The 26,664-nt window shown below is 43.0% G+C and overlaps 1 protein-coding gene across 6 annotated transcripts in view; it reads right to left on the bottom strand.

Annotated features, from left to right (window-relative positions):
- Window positions 1-26,664, bottom strand: part of LOC134916465 (bifunctional heparan sulfate N-deacetylase/N-sulfotransferase 3-like) — a 474,893-nt gene that overhangs the window by 373,716 nt on the left and 74,513 nt on the right. The window contains exon 1 of one of the 6 annotated variants that reach the window (XM_063920215.1): window positions 25,145-25,262. The exons of the other annotated variants lie outside the window; for them this stretch is intronic. The gene's annotated coding sequence lies outside the window, so the exon portion shown is untranslated. Of the gene's footprint in view, window positions 1-25,144; window positions 25,263-26,664 lie in introns of those variants that run through there. 6 annotated transcript variants of the gene reach the window in all.

Genomic DNA, 26,664 nt, shown 5'->3' with positions numbered 1-26,664 from the left:
TGGCTCTACAGAGGCAAGATGTCCACCTCATCTTCACCCTCCGATATATCACCGTGTACATCCCCCTCCTCACAGATTATCAATTCGTCCCCACTGGAATCCACCATCTCAGCTCCCTGTGTACTTTGTGGAGGCAATTGCTGCTGGTCAATGTCTCCGCGGAGGAATTGATTATAATTCATTTTAATGAACATCATCTTCTCCACATTTTCTGGATGTAACCTCGTACGCCGATTGCTGACAAGGTGAGCGGCGGCACTAAACACTCTTTCGGAGTACACACTTGTGGGAGGGCAACTTAGGTAGAATAAAGCCAGTTTGTGCAAGGGCCTCCAAATTGCCTCTTTTTCCTGCCAGTATAAGTACGGACTGTGTGACGTGCCTACTTGGATGCGGTCACTCATATAATCCTCCACCATTCTATCAATGTTGAGAGAATCATATGCAGTGACAGTAGACGACATGTCCGTAATCGTTGTCAGGTCCTTCAGTCCGGACCAGATGTCAGCATCAGCAGTCGCTCCAGACTGCCCTGCATCACCGCCAGCGGGTGGGCTCGGAATTCTGAGCCTTTTCCTCGCACCCCCAGTTGCGGGAGAATGTGAAGGAGGAGATGTTGACAGGTCGCGTTCCGCTTGACTTGACAATTTTGTCACCAGCAGGTCTTTCAACCCCAGCAGACCTGTGTCTGCCGGAAAGAGAGATCCAAGGTAGGCTTTAAATCTAGGATCGAGCACGGTGGCCAAAATGTAGTGCTCTGATTTCAACAGATTGACCACCCGTGAATCCTTGTTAAGCGAATTAAGGGCTGCATCCACAAGTCCCACATGCCTAGCGGAATCGCTCCCTTTTAGCTCCTTCTTCAATGCCTCCAGCTTCTTCTGCAAAAGCCTGATGAGGGGAATGACCTGACTCAGGCTGGCAGTGTCTGAACTGACTTCACGTGTGGCAAGTTCAAAGGGCATCAGAACCTTGCACAACGTTGAAATCATTCTCCACTGCACTTGAGACAGGTGCATTCCACCTACTATATCGTGCTCAATTGTATAGGCTTGAATGGCCTTTTGCTGCTCCTCCAACCTCTGAAGCATATAGAGGGTTGAATTCCACCTCGTTACCACTTCTTGCTTCAGATGATGGCAGGGCAGGTTCAGTAGTTTTTGGTGGTGCTCCAGTCTTCTGTACGTGGTGCCTGTACGCCGAAAGTGTCCCGCAATTTTTCTGGCCACCGACAGCATCTCTTGCACGCCCCTGTCGTTTTTTTAAAAATTCTGCACCACCAAATTCAAGGTATGTGCAAAACATGGGACGTGCTGGAATTTGCCCATATTTAATGCACACACAATATTGCTGGCGTTGTCCGATGCCACAAATCCACAGGAGAGTCCAATTGGGGTAAGCCATTCTGCGATGATCTTCCTCAGTTGCCGTAAGAGGTTTTCAGCTGTGTGCGTATTCTGGAAAGCGGTGATACAAAGCGTAGCCTGCCTAGGAAAGAGTTGGCGTTTGCGAGATGCTGCTACTGGTGCCGCCGCTGCTGTTCTTGCGGCGGGAGTCCATACATCTACCCAGTGGGCTGTCACAGTCATATAGTCCTGACCCTGCCCTGCTCCACTTGTCCACATGTCCGTGGTTAAGTGGACATTGGGTACAACTGCATTTTTTAGGACACTGGTGAGTCTTTTTCTGACGTCCGTGTACATTCTCGGTATCGCCTGCCTAGAGAAGTGGAACCTAGATGGTATTTGGTAACGGGGGCACACTGCCTCAATAAATTGTCTAGTTCCCTGTGAACTAACGGCGGATACCGGACGCACGTCTAACACCAACATAGTTGTCAAGGACTCAGTTATCCGCTTTGCAGTAGGATGACTGCTGTGATATTTCATCTTCCTCGCAAAGGACTGTTGAACAGTCAATTGCTTACTGGAAGTAGTACAAGTGGGCTTACGACTTCCCCTCTGGGATGACCATCGACTCCCAGCGGCAACAACAGCAGCGCCAGCAGCAGTAGGCGTTACACGCAAGGATGCATCGGAGGAATCCCAGGCAGGAGAGGACTCGTCAGAATTGCCAGTGACATGGCCTGCAGGACTATTGGCATTCCTGGGGAAGGAGGAAATTGACACTGAGGGAGTTGGTGGGGTGGTTTGCGTGAGCTTGGTTACAAGAGGAAGGGATTTACTGGTCAGTGGACTGCTTCCGCTGTCACCCAAAGTTTTTGAACTTGTCACTGACTTATTATGAATGCGCTGCAGGTGACGTATAAGGGAGGATGTTCCGAGGTGGTTAACGTCCTTACCCCTACTTATTACAGCTTGACAAAGGGAACACACGGCTTGACACCTGTTGTCCGCATTTCTGGTGAAATACCTCCACACCGAAGAGCTGATTTTTTTGGTATTTTCACCTGGCATGTCAACGGCCATATTCCTCCCACGGACAACAGGTGTCTCCCCGGGTGCCTGACTTAAACAAACCACCTCACCATCAGAATCCTCCTGGTCAATTTCCTCCCCAGCGCCAGCAACACCCATATCCTCCTCATCCTGGTGTACTTCAACACTGACATCTTCAATCTGACTATCAGGAACTGGACTGCGGGTGCTCCTTCCAGCACTTGCAGGGGGCGTGCAAATGGTGGAAGGCGCATGCTCTTCACGTCCAGTGTTGGGAAGGTCAGGCATCGCAACCGACACAATTGGACTCTCCTTGTGGATTTGGGATTTCAAAGAACGCACAGTTCTTTGCTGTGCTTTTGCCAGCTTGAGTCTTTTCAGTTTTCTAGCGAGAGGCTGAGTGCTTCCATCCTCATGTGAAGCTGAACCACTAGCCATGAACATAGGCCAGGGCCTCAGCCGTTCCTTGCCACTCCGTGTGGTAAATGGCATATTGGCAAGTTTACGCTTCTCCTCCGACAATTTTATTTTAGGTTTTGGAGTCCTTTTTTTACTGATATTTGGTGTTTTGGTTTTGACATGCTCTGTACTATGCCATTGGGCATCGGCCTTGGCAGACGACATTGCTGGCATTTCATCGTCTCGGCCATGACTAGTGGCAGCAGCTTCAGCACGAGGTGGAAGTGGATCTTGATCTTTCCCTAATTTTGGAACCTCAACATTTTTGTTCTCCATATTTTAATAGGCACAACTAAAAGGCACCTCAGGTAAACAATGGAGATGGATGGATTGGATACTAGTATACAATTATGGACGGGCTGCCGAGTGCCGACACAGAGGTAGCCACAGCCGTGAACTACCGCACTGTACTGTGTCTGCTGCTAATATATAGACTGGTTGATAAAGAGATAGTATACTCGTAACTAGTATGTATGTATAAAGAAAGAAAAAAAAACCACGGTTAGGTGGTATATACAATTATGGACGGGCTGCCGAGTGCCGACACAGAGGTAGCCACAGCCGTGAACTACCACACTGTACTGTGTCTGCTGCTAATATATAGACTGGTTGATAAAGAGATAGTATACTCGTAACTAGTATGTATGTATAAAGAAAGAAAAAAAACCCACGGTTAGGTGGTATATACAATTATGGACGGGCTGCCGAGTGCCGACACAGAGGTAGCCACAGACGTGAACTACCGCACTGTACTGTGTCTGCTGCTAATATATAGACTGGTTGATAAAGAGATAGTATACTCGTAACTAGTATGTATGTATAAAGAAAGAAAAAAAACCACGGTTAGGTGGTATATACAATTATGGACGGGCTGCCGAGTGCCGACACAGAGGTAGCCACAGCCGTGAACTACCGCACTGTACTGTGTCTGCTGCTAATATATAGACTGGTTGATAAAGAGATAGTATACTCGTAACTAGTATGTATGTATAAAGAAAGAAAAAAAAACCACGGTTAGGTGGTATATACAATTATGGACGGGCTGCCGAGTGCCGACACAGAGGTAGCCACAGCCGTGAACTACCGCACTGTACTGTGTCTGCTGCTAATATATAGACTGGTTGATAAAGAGATAGTATACTCGTAACTAGTATGTATGTATAAAGAAAGAAAAAAAAACCACGGTTAGGTGGTATATACAATTATGGACGGGCTGCCGAGTGCCGACACAGAGGTAGCCACAGCCGTGAACTACCGCACTGTACTGTGTCTGCTGCTAATATATAGACTGGTTGATAAAGAGATAGTATACTCGTAACTAGTATGTATGTATAAAGAAAGAAAAAAAAACCACGGTTAGGTGGTATATACAATTATGGACGGGCTGCCGAGTGCCGACACAGAGGTAGCCACAGCCGTGAACTACCGCACTGTACTGTGTCTGCTGCTAATATATAGACTGGTTGATAAAGAGATAGTATACTCGTAACTAGTATGTATGTATAAAGAAAGAAAAAAAAACCACGGTTAGGTGGTATATACAATTATGGACGGGCTGCCGAGTGCCGACACAGAGGTAGCCACAGCCGTGAACTACCGCACTGTACTGTGTCTGCTGCTAATATATAGACTGGTTGATAAAGAGATAGTATACTCGTAACTAGTATGTATGTATAAAGAAAGAAAAAAAAACCACGGTTAGGTGGTATATACAATTATGGACGGGCTGCCGAGTGCCGACACAGAGGTAGCCACAGCCGTGAACTACCGCACTGTACTGTGTCTGCTGATAATATATAGACTGGTTGATAAAGAGATAGTATACTCGTAACTAGTATGTATGTATAAAGAAAGAAAAAAAAAACACGGTTAGGTGGTATATACAATTATGGACGGGCTGCCGAGTGCCGACACAGAGGTAGCCACAGCCGTGAACTACCGCACTGTACTGTGTCTGCTGCTAATATATAGACTGGTTGATAAAGAGATAGTATACTCGTAACTAGTATGTATGTATAAAGAAAGAAAAAAAAACCACGGTTAGGTGGTATATACAATTATGGACGGGCTGCCGAGTGCCGACACAGAGGTAGCCACAGCCGTGAACTACCGCACTGTACTGTGTCTGCTGCTAATAAATAGACTGGTTGATAAAGAGATAGTATACTCGTAACTAGTATGTATGTATAAAGAAAGAAAAAAAAACCACGGTTAGGTGGTATATACAATTATGGACGGGCTGCCGAGTGCCGACACAGAGGTAGCCACAGCCGTGAACTACCGCACTGTACTGTGTCTGCTGCTAATATATAGACTGGTTGATAAAGAGATAGTATACTCGTAACTAGTATGTATGTATAAAGAAAGAAAAAAAAAACACGGTTAGGTGGTATATACAATTATGGACGGGCTGCCGAGTGCCGACACAGAGGTAGCCACAGCCGTGAACTACCGCACTGTACTGTGTCTGCTGCTAATATATAGACTGGTTGATAAAGAGATAGTATACTCGTAACTAGTATGTATGTATAAAGAAAGAAAAAAAAACCACGGTTAGGTGGTATATACAATTATGGACGGGCTGCCGAGTGCCGACACAGAGGTAGCCACAGCCGTGAACTACCGCACTGTACTGTGTCTGCTGCTAATATAGACTGGTTGATAAAGAGATAGTATACTCGTAACTAGTATGTATGTATAAAGAATGAAAAAAAAACCACGGTTAGGTGGTATATACAATTATGGACGGGCTGCCGAGTGCCGACACAGAGGTAGCCACAGCCGTGAACTACCGCACTGTACTGTGTCTGCTGCTAATATATAGACTGGTTGATAAAGAGATAGTATACTCGTAACTAGTATGTATGTATAAAGAAAGAAAAAAAAACCACGGTTAGGTCACTGGTATATACAATTATGGACGGGCTGCCGAGTGCCGACACAGAGGTAGCCACAGCCGTGAACTACCGCACTGTACTGTGTCTGCTGCTAATATATAGACTGGTTGATAAAGAGATAGTATACTCGTAACTAGTATGTATGTATAAAGAAAGAAAAAAAATCCACGGTTAGGTGGTATATACAATTATGGACGGGCTGCCGAGTGCCGACACAGAGGTAGCCACAGCCGTGAACTACCGCACTGTACTGTGTCTGCTGCTAATATATAGACTGGTTGATAAAGAGATAGTATACTACTAATATTATATACTGGTGGTCAGGTCACTGGTCACTAGTCACACTGGCAGTGGCACTCCTGCAGCAAAAGTGTGCACTGTTTAATTTTAATATAATATTATGTACTCCTGGCTCCTGCTATAACCTATAACTGGCACTGCAGTAGTGCTCCCCAGTCTCCCCCACAATTATAAGCTGTGTGAGCTGAGCAGTCAGACAGATATATAATATATATAGATGATGCAGCACACTGGCCTGAGCCTGAGCAGTGCACACAGATATGGTATGTGACTGACTGAGTCACTGTGTGTATCGCTTTTTTCAGGCAGAGAACGGATATATTAAATTAACTGCACTGTGTGTCTGGTGGTCACTCACTATATAATATATTATGTACTCCTGGCTCCTGCTATAACCTATAACTGGCACTGCAGTAGTGCTCCCCAGTCTCCCCCACAATTATAAGCTGTGTGAGCTGAGCAGTCAGACAGATATATATAATATTATATATAGATAATAGATGATGCAGCACACTGGCCTGAGCCTGAGCAGTGCACACAGATATGGTATGTGACTGAGTCACTGTGTGCTGTGTATCGCTTTTTTCAGGCAGAGAACGGATTATATTATGTACTCCTGGCTCCTGCTATAACCTATAACTGGCACTGCAGTAGTGCTCCCCAGTCTCCCCCACAATTATAAGCTGTGTGAGCTGAGCAGTCAGACAGATATATATAATATTATATATAGATAATAGATGAAGCAGCACACTGGCCTGAGCCTGAGCAGTGCACACAGATATGGTATGTGACTGAGTCACTGTGTGCTGTGTATCGCTTTTTTCAGGCAGAGAACGGATTATAAATAAAAGTGGTGGTCACTGGTCACTATCAGCAAAACTCTGCACTGTACACTACTGAGTACTCCTAATGCTCCCCAAAATTAGTAAATCAAGTGTCTCTCTAATCTATTCTAATTCTAAACGGAGAGGACGCCAGCCACGTCCTCTCCCTATCAATCTCAATGCACGTGTGAAAATGGCGGCGACGCGCGGCTCCTTATATTGAATCCGAGTCTCGCGATAGAATCCGAGCCTCGCGAGAATCCGACAGCGTCATGATGACGTTCGGGCGCGCTCGGGTTAACCGAGCAAGGCGGGAAGATCCGAGTCGCTCGGACCCGTGAAAAAAAACATGAAGTTCTGGCGGGTTCGGATTCAGAGAAACCGAACCCGCTCATCTCTAGTCAGTATTAGGGTTAGGCTGCTGGCACTAGGGGGCAGTTAGGAGAAGGCAGTAGGGGGAGGATGGGGTTAGGCTGCAGGTACTAGGGGGGAGGATAGGATTAGGCACTGGGGGAGGACTAAGTAAAGCTGTGTGGAGGGGGGATTGTGGTTAGGGATAGGGGAATAATAATTACTGCAGTGCTTGGGGATCGGAGGTATGACTCGGACGTGATGGTCACATGACTTATGGGACCTGGAAGCTGCACTGGAGCCGCTGCAGCCATAAGGATCAGGTAAGTCACCGCTGGATCTCCAGGGACAATATGTCGGCATTTTAACATGTCATCACTCCATCAGTGTGATGGTGTAGGAGCTTCCGCAGTATAGCAAAAATATTGATTCACGCTTTTTCGCATTTATTAAGATATTTACTGTTAATCACAAAATGTGTTCATATATCCTTAAATATATTGCACAGATATTCAGAAAACTATATACTCCGAATATCTTGTTTAAAGCATGAATTGTTCAAGGACAAGGCAACACCAGATGTATCCAAGGCTAATTGGGAAGAATGTTGAAGAATGTTTTGAGTTTATGTCCGAAAGACTGATAATCACAAAACAATAACCATTTTCAAGGATGTTTTAGTTGCCAATTGGAACATTGTATGACAATTGATGTATTTCAGGGTCTGAGACATACATGGTGTATTCTGATTGGTTAAATGTATTGGCAAGCATGATTCTTTTTCTAAGCTATAAAAATAAACCTGTGACGGCCCCTAGCAGGTCAATTATGATTTGCTTAGGTTACACATAATCCTGTGTCATCTTTTCATTCACTGACCTCCAACCGGTTGCTAAAGGAACAGAATTCTGACTGATGACTGCAGAGAGTTTATAGACCAGACCAGAAGAGGTTAAATTACCCTAACATTTTGGGTGCTCGTCCGGGATATTCCAGCATCTCCTCCACTGGCAACAAATCCTCTGATCTTTCAGGAATCGCTGATAAAAAAAAAAACGGTAAGTGAGATTTAATGTGTAGATTTCTACCTGCTCACTTGACTCAGCGCTTCTTGAATGGATCTGGGGAAGTCCAGTTAGGAAGATCAGAGAATATCTTAAAGAGCCCAGTGTCAGTCAGAAGAAATTTTTTTTAAGGTACCATACATGTATGTTATATTGTTGAATTGTGAGTAAATATCTTCAGCTAATTTGTCACAAGTGTACAGGGGGAATTAATCAAATATCCAGGAAACTTTTACATTTACAAAAAAGGTGGCGTATGGCCAAGGTGTATTCTAATGCTGATAAACAGTTGGAATTGATAAATAACCAAAGAGGTGTATGTAAATCTTGTACCTGTGTTGTTGTGTTAAGAAAATACAAAGGGTCTGTAGCACCGAGATTGGTGGCAATTACAAGCACTGAAGTCTCATTTGGTTATGTGGAAAATGATGATGAATTTTATTGTACAATAGGTTGTCATTTAAAAAGGGAATTGTTGGAACATTACATTGAGAATGATTGGTCTAACATCATAACCTATTGGCCTAGGAACCACATAATCCAAAGTCTAAGACCCATTTGCCTGTACAGCCTCAAACAGCTGCCGTGTACACAGATAACAGACATAGCAGTGAGAGGGTATCCAGAAGACAGAGAAACCAGATATAAGAAGTGGTCGTCTGTCAGAAGATACTAATACTAATGTCAGGCGCTACTAATATTGGTTAAATTTGAACAATTGCGGATGGGTGTCTATATCTATAATCACACCCACTCCACACAAAAATCTAAACTTGCTCTCGCAACTCATGCAATCTAGATAGCCGCAAGCAGGGTATAATGGCCTGTGGATATGGCCAACACAATCTCACCTGATTGAAACCAGGTGTACCAAAAACAAACTGAATAACCCCTTGCGCTATTTAATTGGAGGCAACATGACATGAATACACTCAATAGAATAATTATAAGGTAATTTTAATATCTATAAAATCAATCATGTATAGGTTACATAGACATAATCATAAAAAATTGAGTTAATTAGTATGCGCATACAAGTAAAAAAGCTGAATGCTAAACCTACTAATTGAGCATAAGAGGTGGATCATATAGCTACTAGTGACCACATAGGGCTAATTCAATAATCATAAGTTGACAATGTCCTTATTTTTGTTCTCAGAATAGGACAGTCCCATTAGATGTGCTCATAAAAATTTCATGATTAAATATCATGTGGTGTGATAAAAAAATAAATATGGAGCCTTTGTTTAGGTATATACAGATAAATGAGTTTAACCAATTGCTCATATATATGAATAGTGATTTACATGTGGAAAAGCTATCCAGAATACATGGAGGAAATTTGTATATCACCCGGGGCTTGGTGCACAGCAAGCACCTGTAGAAGAAAGAACCCGTCTTCCACAGTCCGTAAGTGGCGTCCACCGTCTCCCACTGTGTCTGGCTCTCGTGCACACACCTTTGATCACCTTTGAGTAAAACCTTACTCTATGAGGAAGCTTCAATTAGAAGCGAAACGCATCAGAGAAGGTGCCCTATGTGACCCAGTGGACATTTCCTATAGGTCCATATTGATGTGCAGCGCTGCTCGAGATTGACAAGCGGGAGACGGGAGGATGCTATATGCGGCGGCTTGAAGACGGGAGCAAAATCAACTGATCAGCGCCTGCGGTGCGCAGAGCTCCGGGAGCCGGACCAACCTCTCTCTCTCAAAGCGATCAAAGGTGTGTGCACGAGAGCCAGACACAGTGGGAGACGGAGGACGCCACTTACGGACTGTGGAAGACGGGAGCTTTCTTCTACAGGTGCTTGCTGTGCACCAAGCCCCGGGTGATATACAAATTTCTTCCATGTATTCTGGATAGCTTTTACACATGTAAAGAACTATTCATATATATGAGCAATTGGTTAAACTCATTTATCGGTATATACCTAAACAAAGGCTCCATATTTATTTTTTATCACACCACATGATATTTAATCATGAAATTTTTATGAGCACATCTAATGGGACTGTCCTATTCTGAGAACAAAAATAAGGACATTGTCAACTTATGATTATTGAATTAGCCCTATGTGGTCACTAGTAGCTATATGATCCACCTCTTATGCTCAATTAGTAGGTTTAGCATTCAGCTTTTTTACTTGTATGCGCATACTAATTAACTCAATTTTTTATGATTATGTCTATGTAACCTATACATGATTGATTTTATAGATATTAAAATTACCTTATAATTATTCTATTGAGTGTATTCATGTCATGTTGCCTCCAATTAAATAGCGCAAGGGGTTATTCAGTTTGTCTGTCAGAAGATAGCACTTATTGTCATCCTTGTTTTTGGATCCTTGCACTGTTGTATGTACTCTGCCAATATGCTTTTGAAAAGGTGGGGGGAGTCGGGTGTCTGCTAAACAGTGAAACCAGTGCCAGTAACTAGATTCTCCTGCACACATTGTACTGTATATAATGTATGTCCCTATGCAAGACAGTTAAGGGGTAGGATTGGGTCAGTAACAAAGAACAGCTACTGTCTGAAAGGAAACAAGGAATAAACTTAAATGGTGGACCCAATAGCAAGGAGACTCAGGTATGATTGCCCAAGGTGCACAGGATACATAATTCTCCAGACACAAGGTGAACGTATTCCAAGAATAGTGGGGAGTTTACCAAGAACACAAGGAACAACAGGGGTACTGGTACAAGCAGGAGTCTATATAGGCAGGGGGATAGACCCTTGGAGTGACTTAACAATAATATTAGGGACGCATCTCAGTGATCCAGAAGAAATAATCTATTATGCAGGTCTCACTTGGGGAGCAGTACTAATAGATTTTCCACCAATACAGGGAGGAAGGAACAACACTACAACCCCAGTCATTTGTCCACAGACGGATTTAAGGAGCTCTTTAGGTACAAGGATAGAAGAGATTCTTCAGAGTCAGCGTCTCACAAGGAGATTTTAATTCCCTCATAAGGGGTTACTAAAATGCCACATCAGGAGGGGTTCTGCGCACACACACCCAGGCATAGGAGCGCAGTCTATAAAGATGTCAGGGCCCGACAAACCCGTGGATATTGTTAGTAACAGGGAGGGGAGGAAAGCTCTGAAAGGAGATTTTAAGTCCCTCATTAGGGGTTACTTTAATACCACATCAGGAGGGGTTCTGCGCACACACACCCAGGCATGGTAGCGCAGTCTGTAAAGATGTCAGGGCCCGACAAACCCGTGGATATTGTTAGTAACAGGGAGGGGAGGAAAAGCTCTGAAAGGAATAAGTAAAATTTTCAAAAGAGCAGGTTTTCCGTCAGAAGGGACACTAGACTTAGAGAAATGGGAAAAATTTGCCTCCTGTAACAAGAGTTGGATAATTAAGCATAATTGTAGAGATCAAGTATCCATCTGGATCACTGTAGCAAAAGAATTACAAGCAGAAAATAGAAGAAGAGATGAGGAAAATGATTTCCCCTTTGTACCAGAGTACCCAATAGCACCACAACCAGTGTTAAATTCACTGCCTGTGATTCCAGTAACAGCACCTCCACACCATACCCCACCCCTATACTCAGACATGCATGCACACCCAGGTACCCCTAGTATGAACAGAATTGAATCATCTGCAAGCTCACTAACAGTGAAATTGAAAAGAGATGAACCAGGAAAAGAGTGGCGAATAATCAGCCCTATCTTGAAAGGATCTGTGGTTGAAAACCCGAATGATTTACCTGAGCTATGTGTACAGAGTATGCCCCAGTGTCCTGATACTTTATCACAAGAAACCCCAACAAGATCAAACCAAAGAAACTGGCAACCTAAAGCTCCCCTCATGTTTAAACGAGTGGTGGACACCTGGAATCAAGCTATGAGTCCAGTAAACAATAGTCCACAATCAGGAACTATAGGCGAAAGGGTGCAAATCAGGCGGAGAGGAGAAGCAAGGGGTCAAGACACAGCCTCTACAGCTTTTCATGCCCAGGTACATAATGTACAGAATAAAGTGATATATTTTCCAGAAAGATTGTGTCCGGTATGTCAGTTTTGCATTCCAGAAGGATATGAACATTGCCCAAATTGTGGAAACTGGATTTCACCCCATGAACCGCCATGCCAAGATAACTATGCAACTAGAAATGCTGAAAGACGGTCATCATTGCCTATTTCTCTGTATCCAGTACAAGTGCAGAGAATACACAACACAAATGATGCAACCAGGGTGGATGAACCATACATCGTACAGAGCCAACACCACAAACCATGGTATGGCAATGACCTCGCAAATATAGTTGCAGAGTCCCCAGATCCTAGAAAAAACCCAGCAGCATTTTATGCCTATATGGAAAGAATTCAAGCCATATGGACACCAGCATGGGTCGACTATCATTAGTTGTGTGAGGCTATACTAGGACCAGGAACAGCTCCAGCAGTGAGCACCATGGCAGTAGCAATTGCAGCAAATGATTACCCAGCCATAGAGGCCTCCCCGGCAGAGGAAAATAGAACAACGTTCGAAAGTGGAAAGATGTACATGACAAGACTTAAGAGATGGTGTCATGCACAGACACTCAGGGCACCAGCAGCCCCAGGCTTGAAACAGGAGAAGACTGAGTCCATCAGAACTTACTATGATAAAGTCACTATACGACACACTGATGAAGGATATGCAACAGATAACCCTCAACACAAAAGACTGTTAAAAACTAAATTCCTAAATGGGTTGTCAGAAGCCTATAGAACTCAGTTGTTCCAGGTTAGGCCAGAAACTTCTTATATGGAACTTGAAGCAATAGTTCAGGTGCTAGAAGGAATGGAGGAAAGGGAGATAGAAAAAATAAGAAAAGCCAAAGAAAAGAATGCCATACCGAAGGTAACAGTTCACGTTGTCCAGGAACAAAGCAAGTGGAAAATCAGAAGCCCAACACAAGGGGCCACAGGAAGGAACTCAAAAGAAGGAACCAAGCAAGATGACAGAAAGTGTTATTTCTGCAAGCAAGAAGGACATTTCAAGAAGAATTGCAGAAAATACAAGGAATGGTGTGAAAACCAGCAAGAAAAACCTAAAGCATGAAGAAGTGGCTTCCCGAGGTACCTCCCTGCCAAAACACCATCTGAACAAGAAAATGATCAAGTGACCCTTGTACTGCCAACAGGTCACCAATATCAATGCATTATAGACTCGGGAGCAAGCCGAACAATTTTACAGTAGCAGGAGGTACCAAGTGAATTAATGACCACTGAAACACTTCTAGCAACTGGTTTAGAAGGAACTACAGTGAAATTAAAGGAAAGTAAACCTATGGTATTAACCATTGAAGACGTTGAAACTCCCATTCCGGTCCAATTCCTCACCTCTAGTACTTGCCCAGTAAACTTATTAGGAGCAGATGTTCTAAAGTTGATTCAAGCTTGCATACAGTATACACCAAAAGGAATTAAATTACCAGAGAAGGTTCATCAACAGATGGAAGCAGCCATACAGATATATCATATAAGACAAGATTCCAACCCAGCACCAAAACAAGATTTGGCTGATGTACCTGACTGGTTAAAGGCAGTACCAGAAAAACTCTGATCCAAAGGAAAGAATGATGTTGGACACATGCGGGTTCAGCCAGTACAGCTACAGCTGAAACCAGGAACGCAACCAGTATCAATCAGACAATATCCTCTTACAGAAGCACAATCAAAAGCCATAACCCAGCAAGTGGAACAATACAAGAAGGTGGGGGTTATTAAAGAATGCAGATCCCCTTTTAATTTTACTTTGTTTCCCGTGAAAAAACGAACTAATACAAATGAAGTTCAATATAGGCTTGTTCATGATTTAAGAGAAATCAATAAAAGACTGGTTGTCAATACTCCAATAGTACCCAATCCTCACACTTTACTCAATCAGATTCCGACTTAAGCTGCATGGTTTTCGACAATCGATCTCGCGAACGCATTTTTTTCAGTCCCTATTACAGAAGAAAGCGAGAAGTTTCTAACATTCACTCACGAAGGTAAACAATACTGTTGGACACGATTACCCCAGGGGGGAGCAACCAGTCCATCAGATTTCTCAGAGGCAATGGCATTAATCCTGCAGAAATGGAGACCGCACCCACAGACACCCAGTTAGTTCAATATGTCGATGATCTGCTTATTGTTAGGTTCCTGGTGCTCAGAACAAGGGAGATGTTATGAAGTGAGTCCAGAGCACCAGGACGTAATGCTGGGAAAGGGAAAGGGAATGGGAATAGCCCCTGGCACCCTACCTCCGTTGTTTTACCCGTGCTGTCAATTCACTCTTGCGAGACTATGGTTTCTTGGGCCCATGGCAGCCGCGTTTGAAGGGCGGATTAGGTCTGCCCAACTCCGATGCCCCCTCAGGTCTTAAGGAGAGACAAAGAGTGAACTGAGACAGGGTAATAACAAGGGGCCCTCTAACTGAAAGAACCAAAGCCAGGGGCTACTAACTAGGCTAAAACGAAATGTATGTGCGGCCCGCCGCCAAAGGAAAAGAACAACTAAGGAAATGCTGACCACACGCCGACACAATGCTTTTGTTTACCGGCGGTGACAGCATAAGCAGAACCCTCTGAAAAACACCAGTGACAGATACAACCAAGGAATACAGCGGCCTAGATCGACGGACGCGGCAAAGCCGCTACTCACGGAACCGGTACAAATACTGGCAAATGGACAGGAACCCCCAATGCTGCCGACACAGACTCTCAGAACTGGAGGACAGGCAGAATCCCAAACGACAGGCCGGTGGACACCAAGAAGCCAGAAACTCGACCAGGCATAGGTAAAGCCACAGGACTTCTGGACAGTAACGCTTCACGGCAGGACACGGGATCAGACACAGGAATCGACACAGGGACTGACACAGGAATCGACACAGGAAGCAGCTAGACTGACACTGCTAGACAGGAGCTCAGGAACTGGCAGGAACAAGCTCAGAACTCAAGCACTCTGGAAGACTGGATACCTAGAAATATCACCAGCGTCTGTGAATTGCACTCAGCCAGCATATAACAGAGAGGCATAATTAATTATGTCATGCAGCTGCCCTGTTGCATGACTCCAAACTGACAAGATGCAATTAGCAGCCAGGTGAGGCTGAACACATGGGAACAAGCTGCAATTACACAGGCTCACCACCGGCAGCAAACAAGAGTATTCTTAAACAGAGTAACGGGAAATCCTGGCCTGCAAGACAACTTATAAACATAAAATAGGAATGAACCACTACCTGTGGTTCATAACAGTATCCTCTCCTTAAGGGTGAGATCCGAGCACCCCATGACACCCACGGGGAACATAAACAGAAGTATAACATAAAATACATAACCAAAATTTGCTGCTCTGTGGGGCTGGTCTCTTCCAAGTGCTGCTGGGATTTCTAAGTGAGAGTTGGAAACAGTAAAAAGGTGAACTCTTATTAATCTCTGTCTATCCATATAAAGATAGTAATTTTGTGAGAGAAAGTAATCTGATTCTGATTGATTGTTTGTATCTATACTGTTTCTTTTTGTTTTAATATATCTGTACTGGGTTTTTTTGTTGTTTTTTTTTTCCTTTTGGAGGGAAAAAAATAAAAAAAGCAAATAAAGTGTGAGGTGATAGCCAGAGGGGTTAACTCAGGTGTGAGTAATCAGGAGGGGAGGGGCTGATTGAAGCAGCTGGGTGAGCCTTTATAAGCAGTGACTAGACTCTTTGAGCCTGCTCTGTGGGGCTGGTCTCTTCCAAGTGCTGCTGGGATTTCTAAGTGAGAGTTGGAAACAGTAAAAAGGTGAGTTAGAATACAGAAAAAGGTGAGTTTTATAATACACAATCAGGAACACACATTTGCAGTGCCAGTAAACTTCTGGTGAGGCTGCAAGGGGCTGACCTTGTGAGTGAGTGAGAGGGTCTCTTACTTGGAGTTGCAGAGGGGCTGTGATTGTGCGGGTGTGAGGAGCATTTTTTTTTTTTTTTAGCAGGAGCTGGAAGCTGAGTGAAAAGGAGGAGCAGTGAGCTGGAACAACTGCAACTGCTAAGTGGAGTATAGGTGCCACAGGAGAGAGTACTACGGCTGCATAAAAGTGAAGGACCAAGAACCGCTCAAAGATAGATAAGTATAAGCCAGCTTAATTATTGTATAAGTGATATTGCTTGTCTTCTATTTTTTATTTTTGCTGCTTTTTCTTTGAGTGTAACAGGGAGTTAGACCTTGCAAACAATATGGGAGGGGCTGTGATTGAGGACCTCACTCAGTGCATGTCGTGCAAGATGTATGCACACCTGGAGCTACCGGCCCAGTGTGAATACATCTGCACGAGGTGTGTGCGAACGGTTGCCCTGGAAGCCCAGGTAACTGATCTAGAGCAAACCGTTACGCGACTGAGGGAGATTCACAATCTCGAGCGTAGTTTAGACAGAACGGTGGAGGAGTTGCGGGAGGGTTCACTGGTAGAAGAGGATGATGATCAGGTAGCCAGTTGGGTCACAGTTAGAAGGAAGAAAAAGAGGGGGAGGCACGACATCTCCGAACTATCAAACCCGAACAAATTTGCCCGATTGGACGAGGAATCGGAGGATGATAGTGAAGAAATGACGGTGCCGGAGGAGACTGCTCCCTCTAGCATCCAGAGGTGCGGTCCCTCTGGCGCGGTTGGGATAAAAGATAGAGAGGTACCTAGTCAAATGGTGGTGGTAGGGGATTCTATCATCAGGAAGGCAGATAGGGCAATCTGCTACCGGGACCGTGATCGCCGTACAGTCTGTTGTCTCCCGGGTGCTCGGGTACGGCACATCGCGGACCGGGTAGATAGATTGTTGGGAGGAGCTGGCAAAGACCCGGCGGTCTTGGTGCACGTTGGCACCAATGACAAAGTTAGCGGAGGGTGGGATGTCCTTAAGAAAGACTATAGGGACTTAGGAAAGAAACTGAAGGCAAGGACATCTAAGGTAATATTCTCGGAATTATTACCAGTGCCACGCGCTAGTCCAGGGAGGCAGAGGGAGATTAGGGAGGTAAATGTGTGGCTTAGGGATTGGTGCAGGAAAGAGGGGTTTGTGTTCTTGGAACACTGGGCGGACTTCTCAGTCAGGCGCCATCTCTTTTGTCGTGACGGATTGCACCTGACTGAGGAGGGGGCAGCGGTGCTGGGGGGAAGGATGGTTAGAAGGTTGGAGGAGATTTTAAACTAGGAGCCTGGGGGGAGGGTTTAGCTAGAAACTACGGGTCATGCAGTGAGAATAGTGGGGACGGCAGTAGTAAACGAAATGGGGGAGAAGTTGGGGGGAGGGTAAGAGCAGGCGGTAAGGTTACTAACATGGGTACTAAAAGGGATTTTACCAAAGCACTAACCAATGACGATTACAGGTCATCCTTGCCACATAAGATGAAAGATGTCCCTAACGCAAGGGAAAATACTTATCTTAGTTGTATGTATGTAAACGCCAGAAGCATTACTGGTAAAAAGGGTGAACTAGAAATACTTGCAGCAAGCAAACAGTATGATATTATAGGCATTACTGAAACTTGGTGGGATGAATCTCATGACTGGACAGTCAATCTAGAGGGCTATACACTGTTTAGGAGAGACAGACTAAATAAAAAGGGTGGAGGGGTGTGTCTGTACGTAAAGCCGTTTTTAAAACCTAATATATGGGAAGATCGTCAGGAGGGGACTGTAGACACTGTTGAGACATTATGGGTAGAAATTGCATGCGGGGAAAAAGGAACAAAAAAGTTAGTATTGGGTGTATGCTATAGGCCGCCTGGTATCAACGCATCTGATGATGAATTGTTACTAAAGCAAATTGAAAAAGCAGCAGGAGTAGGAGACATAGTAGTGATGGGAGATTTTAAATATCCAGAGATAAACTGGAAAAACACTTCATGTGATACTGCTAGGGGCAGTATGTTTTTAAACACACTAAACGATAACTACCTAGTCCAACTAATTGAGGAACCAACTAGGTACAATGCAATCTTAGACCTGGTATTAACAAACAATCAGGATTTGGTATCGGGTATTATAGTAGGGGAACCCATAGGAAACAGCGACCACAATATGGTCACATTCAATATCAGTTTCTACAAACAGCCCTATACTGGCTCAACTAGGACTTTAAACTTTAGCAAAGCCAACTTTGAAATGATGAGGGTATTTTTCAGAGATATTGAATGGGAAGGTTTGTTTTTAGGAAAAAATACTACGGAGAAATGGGAGGTACTAAAATTCCTACTAGCTAAAAATACACTCAAATATATTCCTATGAGTAGCAAAAAAGGGAATAAAAATCATAAACCGATGTGGCTTAACAAAAAGATTAAGGAACTTATGGGCAAGAAAAGGCGAGCATTTAAAAAATACAAATCTGACGGGGATGCAGAGTCATTTCAGCAATATAAGGAATGTAACAAAAATTGCAAAAAGGAAATAAGAGCGGCTAAAGTAGAAACTGAAAAACTAGTAGCAAAGGAAAGCAAAGTGAATCCCAAAAAATTATTTAAATACATTAATAGCAAGAGATTAAAAAAGGAGAGTATAGGCCCTTTGAATGACAAGTTGGGAGTCTTAAGCAAAAATGATAATGACATAGCGTACACACTAAATGAGTTTTTTCAACAGTATTCACTAGAGAGGACCCAATTCAGGGACTGACACACAATCTCAATAATGACAATATCACACTGATAGGTACTTATTTAAGCGAGGAAGTAGTCTGTGACCGATTAAAACATTTAAAGAATAATAAATCACCAGGGCCCGATGGTATTCATCCAAGGGTTCTAATGGAGCTTCACTCTGAACTGGCAAAACCACTATCTTTGATCTTTGAGGATTCAGTTATATCAGGTATGGTTCCCAAAGACTGGCGTATAGCGGAAGTAGTGCCTATATTCAAAAAGGGAAGTAAAGCTGAACCAGGTAATTATAGACCAGTTAGTCTTACATCTATAGTGGGGAAAGTATTGGAAGGTATTCTAAGAGATAGTATTCAGAAGTTCCTTGAAACCAATAAGGTCATTAAAAGGAATCAACATGGGTTTATGAAGGACAGATCCTGTCAAACCAACTTACTTGGCTTTTATGAAACAGTAAGCGCAAACCTAGATCAGGGTAAAGACGTGGATGTAATCTTTTTAGACTTTGCCAAAGCGTTCAATACTGTACCACACATGAGACTTATATACAAGCTACAAGAATCAGGGCTAGGAAGCACAATATGCACTTGGGTCAAAAACTGGTTAGATAATAGGAAGCAGCGCGTTGTGGTTAATGGATCTTTTTCAACTTGGACTGAAGTGCTAAGTGGTGTGCCGCAAGGCTCAGTATTAGGACCGCTATTGTTCAATATTTTCATTAACGACCTAACAGAAGGTCTAGAGAGCATGGTGTCAATTTTTGCAGATGATACCAAATTGTGTAAGGCTATAAATACAGAGGAGGATGCCGAGTCTCTTCAGAACGACTTAGTTAAATTAGAAGCATGGGCAGCCAAATGGAGAATGCGCTTCAACACAGACAAGTGTAAGGTAATGCACTGTGGTAACTAGAACAAAAATTACACCTACCTACTAAATGGGGTAAAATTAGGGGATTCTGTACTGGAAAAGGACTTAGGTGTCCTCATAGATAGCAAGCTAAGAAGTAGTGTCCAAAGTAGGACTGCAGCAAAGAAGGCTAATAAGATATTAGCATGCATAAAACGGGGTATTGATGCTAGGGACGAGAGTATTATACTCCCGTTATATAAATCACTAGTGAGGCCACACCTTGGATACTGTGTACAGTTCTGGGCACCGTACTACAAAAAGGATATCCTGGAGCTTGAAAAGGTACAGAGGAGGGCGACCAAACTAATTAAGGGCATGGAGACGATGGAATACAAGGAAAGGCTTGAAAGACTAGGCATGTTTACATTGGAAAAGCGGAGACTAAGAGGGGATATGATCAACATCTACAAATATATAAGGGGACAATACACAGAGCTTGCGCGGGACCTGTTTTTGGTTAGATCAACACAGAGGACTCGTGGACACTCGCTCAGGTTAGAGGAGAGGAGATTCCGCACAATACGGCGTAAAGGCTTTTTCACGGTAAGGACAATACGTGTTTGGAATTCCCTGCCCGAGGGAGTTGTAATGGCGGAATCTGTCAACACCTTTAAGAATGGGTTAGATAAATTCCTATTGGAAAAGGATATCCAGGGGTATGGTGCATAGTCATGCATTATAGTTACTATAAATAGGGATAAAATGCAATGGCTGACAGCAGCATCAGTCAGAAATTTTAGTCAAATCATCATGCATAGGACACCACAAATAGGTTGAACTCGATGGACAATTGTCTTTTTTTCAACCTCAGATACTATGTTACTATGTTACTATGTAAAATGCAAAATGGAAATGAGCCACAGCCGTGGCTCATAACACTTATTGCTGCACAGACAGAAGAGAAGTGCAAAAAGGAAACAGCATCACTACTCATCTTTTTGGCAGAAGAAGATTGCAGAGTGTCAAAAGACAAACTACAGCTAGTACAAAAAAAGTTATCTTTTTAGGACACTGCATATCCCAAGGAACAAGGCATCTTACTGATGAAAGAACAAAAGCAATAACTCAAGCAAAAAACTCCAAGAACATAAAAAGAAATCAGAGCTTTCCTGGGCCTTATTGGTTATTGCAGAGAATGGATACCCTCAGTCTCATTACTGATGCAACCCCTATATGAATTAACAAAAAAGGAGGCGTCAGCAGAAAACAGGGACACCATTGAAGAAGCAGTAAGAAAACTAAAGCAAGCCATAATAACAGCCCCAGCATTGGGATTGCCTGATTACAAAAAGCCTTTTAACCTATTCTGCCATGAAAACAGAGGGCATTCTTTAGGGGTGCTCACCCAGAAATACGGACCAAAACAAAGACCAGTGGCATACTATTCAGCCCAGCTGGATCCGATTATCAGAGGAGCACCATCCTGTGTCCGAGCAGTGGCAGCAGCAGCAGCGATACTCAAGGAAAAGGTGGCAGACATTGTGCTTGATCATCCACTATGTATACAAGTACCTCACGCTGTAACAGAAATACTAAGTCAAGCAAAAACCAAGCATCTTTCTGCAGCCAGACTTACCAAATATAAAGTAGCGCTATTAAGCGCCTCCCATGTCACCATCACAAGATGCACTGTACTAAACCCAGCTACACTCCTTCCCATCAACGATTCAAAAGAGGGGAGGAGAGTGGGAAATGGTAATGATGGTGAATCGTCAGATGAGGAGGAAAATGCTGCTACAGACGCAGAAAATACAACACAATCATCTCTACATGATTGCCTAGCCCTCATGGAATTAGAGACTTTACCTCTTCCTAATGTCCAAGATACACCACTGGACAATCCAGACATGAACCTGTTCATCGATGGATCAAGATATTATGATAATGGATCCGCAAGGACAGGATATGCAGTAACAACTGAAACTGAAGTCATAGATTCTGGTCCATTGCCACCAAGCATGTCAGCACAAGAAGCAGAACTCATAGCAATGACCAAAGCCTGCATACATGCTGAAAACATGACCGCTAACATCTACACGGATTCATGCTATGCTTGGGGGGTGTCCCAGGATTACGCTATTTGGAAAAGTAGGGACTTCAAAGGTGCAAATGGAAAACCCATCAAACATGCCAGTTTGATTATGGAACTCTTCAGAGCATTGGAACTACCTAAAAGGATTGGCATAATCAAGGTACAAGCACATACTAAGAGCCAAACCATGGAAGCTAAAGGAAATGCATTTGCAGATGCAGAAGCCAAGAGAATTGCTTTACAATCAAAAGAACCTGAGCAAGTCTTAGTAGCTCAAGATGTGAAGCAAATGCCCAGTGAAGAGGAGTTGATCAAAATTCAACAACAAGCATCACAAGGAGAAAAGGAAAAATGGACACGATCGGGGGCAGAAGAAGATGAACATGGACTTTGGAAGTCAAGAGAATTAAAGTACTGTCTACCAGCAGCTCTATTTCCACCTATGTTGCAAGTAGCTCATGGACAAGTACATCATTCAAAGGAAGCCATGGTGAATAGAGTACAAGAGCATTGGATAGCTCCAGGCTTCAGTAAAGCTGCAACAAACTTTGTAGCAGGATGCTGGATCTGTGGAATCAGCAATCCAGGACAAAGAACCAAGACACCTCTAGGAACTATACCCAAAGCCTCTTATCCATTTCAAAGACTACAAATCGACTATATACAGTTGCCACGAAGCGGTCCATATGAATATGTACTAGTAGCAACGGACATGTTTAGTCACTGGGCCGAAGCCTAGCCAGTAAGCAAAGCCACAGCAAAAACCACTGCAAAGAAACTGATAGCAGAAGTAGTATGTAGATTTGGGGTACCTGAGGTTATAGAATCAGATAGAGGTACACATTTCACAGGAGAAGTCATGCAGCATATAATGAAAGATTTGGGGGTACAGCAGGCCTTCCACGTGCCTTACCGTCCCCAGGCGAGTGGGAGGGGGGAACATCTGAACTTTGACCTTAAGCTAAAACTACAGAAAATGATGACAGAAACCAAAAGAACTTGGCAAGAATGCCTACCTATAGTCTTGTTCAATATTAGGACCACACCTATGAGACCTAGTAAGCTGACTCCATATAAAATATTGTTTGGGTCAGCTCCAAGAACAGGTTGTTATTATCCACAACAGTTACAACATAATCATGGTGATTTAACAGGTTATGTACAGGAGGTCTGTAAAACATTGACTAACCTCCATTGCCAAGTGTTTTCTTCCATTCCAGACCCAGAAGGATCAGCTACGCATAAGCTAAATCCAGGAGATTGGGTCTATTTAAAGAGACATGTGAGAAAGACCTTTGAACCAAGATATGATGGTCCATATCAAGTGCTGCTAACCATGCCTACCTCAAATTAAGGTGAAAGGTCGTGATACCTGATTACACGCCTCCCACTCGAAGAAGTTGACAGTGACTCTCCAGCCAGAAGAATGAAGTTGCTTATCCTTTGGTTGTTGTTAGGGGTAATCCCCAAGGTTTGGGCTATAAGTCCAGGGGACTGGTTTACTGAAAGGGGATAGTTCAGGCCTAGTGTAGGTAGAATAGGGAGAAAAAGTGGAATCAAAAAGAGGGGAAATGATGGTGTAGGAGCTTCCGCAGTATAGCAAAAATATTGATTCACGCTTTTTCGCATTTATTAAGATATTTACTGTTAATCACAAAATGTGTTCATGTATCCTTAAATATATTGCACAGATATTCAGAAAACTATATACTCAGAATATCTTGTTTAAAGCATGAATTGTTCAAGGACAAGGCAACACCAGATGTATCCAAGGCTAATTGGGAAGAATGTTGAAGAATGTTTTGAGTTTATGTCCGAAAGACTGATAATCACAAAACAATAACCATTTTCAAGGATGTTCTAGTTGCCAATTGGAACATTGTATGACAATTGATGTATTTCAGGGTCTGAGACATACATGGTGTATTCTGATTGGCTAAATGTATTGGCAAGCATGATTCTTTTTCTAAGCTATAAAAATAAACCTGTGACTGCCCCTAGCAGGTCAATTATGATTTGCTTAGGTTACACATAATCCTGTGTCATCTTTTCATTCACTGACCCCCAACCGGTTGCTAAATGCACAGAATTCTGACTGATGACTGCAGAGAGTTTATAGACCAGACCAGAAGAGGTTAAATTACCCTAACAAGTGTCTACATGATGAATGTTGACATGACAAATGTCAACATTATTACTGTCTGCAAATCATGCCACACACCTCATGAAAGCCTAATAGCGCATGTTTTCCAGATTATCTAGCTGTTGTGTTAATTGACTAAAACAATAGATCTACATGTGGTACTAATTATTCCTGAGGAGACCTTGAAAACACCCAATTAGGGTTCCATGAGGATGAATTTGAAAAACAATGATTTAAGACAAAGGGGTACATTTACTAAGGTGGGAGGTTTTTTTTAGAACTGGTGATGTTGCTCATAGCAACCAATTCTACTTAACATTTATCTAGCTGCTTCTAGAAGATAATAGATACAATCTGATTGGTTGCTATGGGCAACATCACCAGTTCTAAAAAAAAAACCCACCTTAGCAATTTTACCCCATAATTGAAAAAAATGGAAAAGTTACAATTATTGACACTAGTGCTCCTAAAGTAATTGTATACAGGACCTATTCTGGAAAGTATCAATTATAATACCCCAATAAGGTATGGCATAGCAAAACATTGCTATGGGTTTGCACTGATACAGGAGTGCACTGACATCAGGGACATGTTTTGGTCAAATAGGCCGTTGGGTCTTATTTTTTACAGATTTGTATTTTTAAAATGTTCAGATGATGTAACTTTGCTATGCAATCAAGATCCTCTACTAGCCACATGCACTACCAGTCTCCTGCAAACACTCATTCAAGTTATAATCCTCATTTTGGCAGATTTAACATGTCTATTGTCATATCTCAATCCACATCTATAACACTGTTATTCCCCTGAGCACAGTTCTGTCTCTGTCAATCACTTTCTGCTAGACACACAAGAAAGTGACAGTCATTTTACATATCTATTCTACTACATATTATTTGCAAACATCAGTTTAAAACTACCTTTAGTCAGCAAGGTGGATGTTATATTATACATTTCATAATAAGGATATTGTATGCCTGTGGGTGTTGTAAAAACAAATCTAATCACATTAATCTAATAATGGAACAGATTATTCAATATACAGGGTGTTTCACTCACCATAAACCCCAAAGTTTTTCTTATAACTTTCAAAGTAATTGTTGTAATTTAGGGAAATTTGGCATAGACATACAGTACCTTGGTTTATGATTAACATGAGGAAGCCGTAGCAAGTGTTGAAAGTGTTTGCAATTGGCATCCAGGCCAACTTGAATGCATTGCTCCATGTTATGGAGAGTTTTAACTAATTGTAGCGCAGTCCAAAGTTCAAACACGGGAGTCACACTAACTGCCAGTGAGTCAGTTTGGGAAGACAGTTGGTGGCAGTAGGTGTGGCTCCCCTATTTGAACTTTGAACTGTGCTGCAGCCCCACCTATGGAGCTGGCACTGGACGCCATAGTACACAACACCACTGTCAGAAACAGGAACACCTACTGACTAGAGTGGTGAACAGCTGGCCTTCACTTTGCACATGTGTGAACAGATGACCTGGATGCTAATGGCGAGCACTTCATATGACTTCCTCATGTTTCTCATAGACCAAGGTACAGTATATCTATGTCAAATTTCACTAAATGACGTCAATTACTTTGATTACTTTTGATTATAAGAAAATCTTTGGGGCCTACAGAGAGTGAAACACCCTGTATAATCAGCATAAGCAGTGCAAAAATATGTATCTACTATTTCACTTACTGTATGTCACCAAAATGCATATTCCAATATAAGCATAATCAGAATATACAATGGGTGACTCGGACGGTGGGTGTGGTTAGTAACTAGCTGTCTCATCGCAACCATCTACTTTTCTACAAATTGTTTTAATATTAAAATTTAGATAACGGGATTAATCCAGAGGTTCTCAAACTGTGAGCGGTGGCACCCTGGGTGCCTCAGTACACTTGCAGGGATGCCTCGGATTGGTGGTCCAGGACCAATATAAATTATTTATGGTCAATGTAATAGGCAAAACCATAGCTGGTGGCTGCTACTCAAATAAATATATGGATAAACAGAGGCAAATCTTGTCCCTCACCAGATAACTGGACCTAAGGATGACATATAAACACAATTTTCTTAATTTAATATTTAGGCCCTCATTCCGAGTTGTTCGCTCGCTAGCTGCTTTTAGCAGCTTTGCACATGCTAAGCCGCCACCTACTGGGAGTGTATTTTAGCATAGCAGAATTGCGAACGAAAGATTCGCAGAATCGCGAATAGAAATTTCTTAGCAGTTTCTGAGTAGCTCGAGACTTACTCTGCCACTGCGATCAGTTCAGTCAGTTTCGTTCCTGGTTTGACGTCACAAACACACCCAGCGTTCGCCCAGACACTCCCCCGTTTCTCCAGACACTCCCGCATTTTTCCCAGAAACGGCTGCGTTTTTCGCACACACCCATAAAACGGCTAGTTTCCGCCCAGAAACACCCACTTCCTGTCAATCACACTCCGATCACCAGAATGAAGAGATTTCTTCGTTAAGCCGTGAGTAAAATACCAAACTTTTTAGCAAATTTACTTGGCGCAGACGCACTGCGAACATTGCGCATGCGCAGTTTGCGACTAATCGCACCAATGCGATAAAAAATAACGAGCGAACAACTCGGAATGAGGGCCTTAGTTCTATATTTCTCAGTAAGAAACTTTTGGCTTAGGG

The sequence above is a fragment of the Pseudophryne corroboree genome, chromosome 1 (genome assembly GCF_028390025.1).
Source record: "Pseudophryne corroboree isolate aPseCor3 chromosome 1, aPseCor3.hap2, whole genome shotgun sequence".
Classification (NCBI taxonomy): domain Eukaryota; kingdom Metazoa; phylum Chordata; class Amphibia; order Anura; family Myobatrachidae; genus Pseudophryne; species Pseudophryne corroboree.
This window is presented reverse-complemented; position numbering and strand designations above follow the sequence as displayed.